The sequence below is a fragment of the Astatotilapia calliptera genome, chromosome 6, assembly GCF_900246225.1.
Source record: "Astatotilapia calliptera chromosome 6, fAstCal1.2, whole genome shotgun sequence".
NCBI lineage: Eukaryota > Metazoa > Chordata > Actinopteri > Cichliformes > Cichlidae > Astatotilapia > Astatotilapia calliptera.
The window spans coordinates 22,335,338-22,341,833 of NC_039307.1; positions in this window are offsets into that span (position 1 = coordinate 22,335,338).

The following is a 6,496-nucleotide window of genomic DNA, read 5'->3' on the forward strand; positions in this document are numbered from 1 at the left end:
TTTTCTGACTTAATGTGTCATTTGCTTAGCTATTTAGATAACAGTACCTTTTATAAACATGCCAGGACAGCTGATGTGTAGCTCTTTTCACTGCTGGTGCTGTGGTGTTTCAAACTGGGGTTAGAGCTCGGGGCTATTTGGTTTGATCAGTTCAAAATGTGGACAGCAACCATGGACAGCAATTTATTTGCTAATGAATGTGCATCGCTCTTCAATTATTTCCTAATTAGTCCATATCTCAGACATTAACAGCTGAAAATTGAATTCCTAAGAAGACTGTCATGTGAGGAATTCATTGTATTGTTCGTTCAGTTCAGTTTTTGCTGTCAAAGTGCAACTATTGACCAACAACAGACTGCCACACACTAATCAATTAAATGTTATCAGCAGCCATGCTTGCACTGCTGAAACATTTGGACTCAAATTTAGAAGCAAGGGAGTGTTTTCAGTGTTACCTCAACTAAAATGAGAATAATGAGGTAGGACTGTCAAACTCTAGTTTGTTGCTATAGATATACACCTACCAGAGCAAAGATTAACTGTCTTCAATAAAACCAGCTTCAGTGCAGTTACAGCAGCTGTCAAGGTCTGCTGCACTGATAAGAATAAAGCACCATTGCTTGGAATAATCATCATGGATGGTGGTGATATGCTAAAGTAAAGTATATTTTGTACATTCATGTTAGATTTCAATTTTAATTAAATTCAGTTTATTTATATGGCGCCAAATCACAACAGCAGTCACCTCAAAGTGCTTTATATTGTAAGACTCTAACAAAATATAGAGAAAAGTTCAATAATCCAAAGAATCCCTATGAGAAAGAACTTGGCAACAGTGGGAAGGAAAAAAGGCTTTTGAACAGGAAGAAATATCTGGCAGAAGCAAACTAGAGAAGAGACAGCCATCTGCCATGAGTGGTTGGGTTTAAGGGAGGGAGAAAGGACAAAAGAAAGACAAAGAAATGTGGCTGTCTTCTCATCTAGCACTTCAAGATTTCTATTAACATTTCACTTTGCTCATACATACTTGCATTCATCAGAGGTAAGATAAAGGTTGCATTTTCTGTGAGATCTGTGGAAATGACCTGGGTGGGATATTGGCAGCTTTTGACCATTTGTCGATTTCTTTCAGCTTTTAAAGACCAACACTATTAGATATGAGATAGACTATAGATAGACTGTGGTACGAAACAAATTCAAAAAGGTCCATTTTATTCATGTAAAAGTAGAAGTCCAGTGATCCCAGTCTTTTCCCCCTAAATGTGATAAAAATGTCAGCAAAATATTAACAGCTGGTTGAACTGAAGACAGTTTAAATAATGACTCAGACTCTTAAGCCACACAGTCTATACAGCACATAAAATTACAAAATGATAACACAGACTGGGCTATTTGGAGGAGGGCCTCAGAGTGAGAGAAGCTAAAATTAGGCTTTTAAACAAATGATGAAAATAGGTGTTATATCAGTAACATTGTTACAGTTGTACACAGCTAAGGGGTCAGAAATTGGTCAACTGAAACACTGTAACCATCATCAAACATTTAAAAAAAATTGTGACATGCTGGTCTTTCTCTTTTGGAGCTCTTGTGAGCTGTCCCCGAGGCAGCTTTGGATATCATCCAGTATGACATACAATTAGAAATAAAGCGGTCAGCTGTCATGGACAGCACCACATTCATTCGCCCTTCTGTGTGTTGTGGATTGGACAACAGTTGGGCTGACATCATGTTGCCTGAGCATGGAATAAGATCTAAAGTAAAAAGTTTGTTTCCCCAAACAAATGGCTTGAATGCCCAAATAAAATGAGACAATAAAGTGATGCATGTTCAGAGTCAAAGTCCTTAAAACAGACCAAAATCACACTGACTTCCACGTCTGTAATCACTAGGAGAAGCTGTTGTGTTTAATAACAATACACCTCTTTTGTCTTCTGATAATGTTTTTTACATCCGTACAGGAGATATTTTGTTGCATTTATTGTGATAAGTATAAACCCGTGCTCATCATAGGCAAAGCTTAAACCTATATGTGGAAACTTGATTTTTGTTTTGGATGGAGTACTGCAACATAAGGCTTGTGGGCCAGAATCAGCCTGGCAAAGACCCCAAAGTTGGACAGCTTTGGGAAATATAATGGAGAGCATACATTTCTGAACCTTTAACTGTATTTTTGTACATTTTGCAACATTTCTTCCAAATAAATACCTCCCCAGGGACATTGAAACTACAATAAAGTAGTTCAGTAATAGATAAACATTTAAATGACAGAAACATTCCTGTACTTGATGTAAAATGAGTTTAAAATCCCTGGTGTAGATCAAACAAACACAAGACCTGGACCAAATCAGCTAAGTTCACTTTCAAAGTTTCTTTTTTTTCTTCTCACAACCATGTAATTGATCTCACCATTACTGATTACTGTTGTTACAGTTTTGTGGCTTTGGAAACCATTTCTCAACCAGAGATACTCCATAGCCGATGCAGGGTTGATGAGAGAAGTAACAACACATTCATATTTAGAGAAATTAAAATTCTCATTAAAAGGACAGGAGGTTAAAATCTGCTAAATAGTGCTGCCTAAGAGTTTAATTCTGATCGTTCATAATAACTCACAGACTGCTTCTGCATTTTCGTGCCTTTGCATAAATTGCCATCTGCCAGGGAAGCAACAAATGGGCTGGTCAGAAAGGGGTTTTGAGGTCAACTCCTCCCTGTGACATCTCCTTGGACAGGGGACCTCAGTTCACTTCCATCATCTGGAAAAGCTTCCGCTCTGCCAGCATTCTGATTTTATCTTTAGAGTACTAGTAAAGCAGAGAACAACAGAACAAAGAGTTGGCAACTATATCTACTCTCTGCCACCCTATTCTTCTGTAACTCCAAACTCCCATGGGTTGGGTATGCTAGAACATCAGGCTGAGTGTCACAGTCCGCGTGGCAGACTGTGGGGATGTGGAGGAAAATAGGACCCAAAACACAGGACTCTTAGATGAAGGCAGTGCATTTATTTACAGAGATGTAACAATCCAAACAACAATAAATCCCCAGTGCGATCCCGACTCCCGTTCCGTGTCTTCTCCCTTCTCCAGTGCGCCGTGCTCTGTCTCCGTTCCTTGTGTACAGTCCGTCTGCTGCTTCCTTGTTTCCACAAATCCTCCTGGGGAAACACACATACAAAGGCAGCCGTGAGTACCTTTACACAACGGCAGACTGGCACTTACTTCACACATTTACTGAGAACTGACGGGAAGTCACAAAACGATCCAGTGTCGAGGAGCTCTCAGCCACACTGCTTTGTAGCTCCCCCGACGATGTTTGATCAGCTGCAGGTGTGCGATCATTTTTTTAAGGTGTGGCCAGCCACCTGGCCAGGCCTGGAGATGGCAAAGACTCCAATCCGGGCCTGAAGATGCCTGTAAACAGGTGCTCCCAGACACACCTGTATCCACACACACACACCCACACATACCTGCCAATACACAAGCATGGAACACCTGCCGAGGCGGGCAATCGGAGTCTAACCGCCAACGCCTAACAGGCCTAGCCTATGCAGATCCAGTTGCTTGTGCCAGGACTAGTGATTTAAAAAATATGAATATGAATATGAATGAATAGTTTTCTTCAATCTTTTAACACAGGTTCTCTCCTGTGAAATACAACTTTTTAAAAAACCTATATACTAATAGGTAAGTATACACTAATATATAATATAAATGAGTGCTGTCAAACAATTAAAACCTTACAGGGTTACAGTGGATTAATTTTGATTAATCACGATTAAATATCATTTATTTGTATTCTATATTAATCGCATTTAATTTTGCATGAGCAAACAGACTCGAGAAAAAAGGGAAAATATACGCACTACCTGATCAACTGCCCATTTGCCCATGTGCAAAGGTAACTCTACTTGCAAAAACTGCCCAAAATGCATTGACAGAAACATTTCAGGGATTTTGAGTCATTCTGCACTCCAGATGCATTAATTGCGTTAAATTTTTTTTATCACATTGACCGTGATGGCGGATTAATTTGCGTTAACGCGTTAATTTTGACAGTCACTAGGACACTTGTCAGTGTGCCTAACTTGGTTATCCTCTAGACCAGGGGTAGGCAACCTTTCTGATGGCGAGTGCCATTTAAAATTTCCTCAGAAGTCAGTGTGCCATATGATTGCTTTAGCAATAAATTTAATAATGCTCTATATGAACAGTTACACAATATAAACAAAAAAAGACACATTTTATCCACAACAAGAACTTCATAACAGCAAATGGACTGTACAACAGAAAATACAAATGCTATTTATGGTGTCCTCACAACAATGATAAGAAAAATAAACTAAGCCAATATGGCATGTCTGTTAATACAGAGACACACATGTTAATGTCATCTCTGGTCTCCCACTCAGCACTCCAGCATTCAGACGGCTACCTGAGGACACGCTTCGTGTAGGAGAAAATGTGCTCACACAGATATTAGAGCCAAATACTGTCAATAAGGCCTCTGCAATGTTCTGAAGACAGTTAAACTTGTCAGGTAGTGATGTCCAGCAGGTGAAAATGCAAGCTCCATGAACACGCACAGCTGTGGATACCAGCTGCTTCGATGTTGCATTAACTGGCATTAACTTAGCCAGTTAATGCGAGACAAATCTAGCTGCTCATTAAAGATTTCTGGTTTGATCAGAAAATAAAACATTGGTCCATACACCTGAAAGTCCCAAAAATGCATTGTGTCTCCCTAACCTCATTGGCACTCAGACATCCTCTTCAGAGAGCCTTAATGTTTGGCATGATTGTAGCTAAAAGACTTATTCTTAGAGCCTGGAAATCACCATCTCCTCCATTGTTCAGGGTTTGGCTACATGAGATGATTGCTTGTTTGTATATTGAAGAGGTTCGTTATCGTTTGGCTGACACCCATTTTAAGTTTGTCGAAATCTGGGGCCCTTTTCTCAATCATATTAATGGGAATTCAACATAAACTTTAACCCATTTGACTGCACTTTGTGTTTGTGTGAAACTGCACTTCTGCCGGACCCTGATTCCTTCCTGGACTTGTTTCCCACATCTTTTGGTCTTGGTGAACTCTCTGTTGCCCTGTCTAAACTCACGCAGAAGATCATCTTCTTTGAACAATGGTGTTTCTTTTGAACTTTTGATTTGTACTGGCTAACTGGTGTATTTTTTTTTTTTTTCATTTATTAATAAATTTTTTATTTATTTAATTTTTTTTCCTTTTCTTTCCTGTTTTCCTGTTTGGTTTTTTTTTTGTTGTGTGTTTGGTTTCTGGTTTTTTTTTTTTTTTTTGTGCTTAAATGTTATTGTTTTTGAATCTTATGTCCTTTGTCTGGTGTGACGTTATGTAACTTTGAACTTAAAATCTTATAAATAACATTTAAAAAAAAATGCATTGTGTCTCGAGTCTACGGATGTATCTGTGTATTTCCGTAGTGCTGATGCTGTGCTGAGCGGAAAGCTCCTGAAGCTTTTGAAGTGTCGGATTGTGGAAAGCTAACAACGACCCTCTCACCAGTAGGCTAAATTATTTTTAGCCAATTACAAGTTGAATCTGGTAGTTGGGGTTGTTAGCTAAGATACCATCATTCATTATGAAGAGGCACAACTAATGTGTCTATGCGAGCTGATTTGTGATATGCACTGCTGGCCCGGCCATTTATTTTTTGATGCACCCTCTCAGATTAATTCACTGCGTGTCGTGCCCAGGGCTGGACTGGGACAAAAAAACAGCCCGGGCTTGACTAAAGACCGGCCCACCAGGTATTAAAGCCATATAGCCTTTGAATGAAAACAAACACTGTTGTGACAGTGATGTACACAGTCTTGTTGGTATATGTATGATTTCTATACATTTTACATCAGATAAAAACTTTGGTTGTAAGCTTCAGATAATTATTTAATAACAGCCAGACATTTTAAATGAAAATAAGAAAGTATTTCTTTGTGCCCCCCTTTCCCTGTTAATGCCCCCCTTGGCCCCCTGGCAAAACTTTGCTAGATCCGCCCAGTTACCAGCTGTCAGCTACATAGAAAAGGATCCTGGTGTTATTTGTCTCTCAGAAACAGTTCATAACTTCCCTTTAACTCATTCATGTTAACTAAAAGGTAAACCTGTTTCTCCATCACAGCTCTGATGATCCAGTAAGGACATCTCCTGGTTTCATCTTCATGTTTCCCTCTCACCAGATAACCAAACCATATCATGACCAGCAGCTTTTACAGCTGTGGCTCCAGCAAACATCAGCTGATACTAGAAAGTAATATGAAATAAATTCTAACAACAGCTGATCAAGCTTAAACATGCTGCTGTTGTTTAGCGCGACATCCGCTGGTTTCCTCTTTCTGGCGCAAAGTGGACGATAAACAAACAAGAGAAAAGCCGATCAGCTGATCATTGATCAGTTTCATGATTAAAGTAGCAACAGGAGAGAGAGGGGAGAGAATCAGAGAAGAAGAGGCAGCTGTGCAGCGTA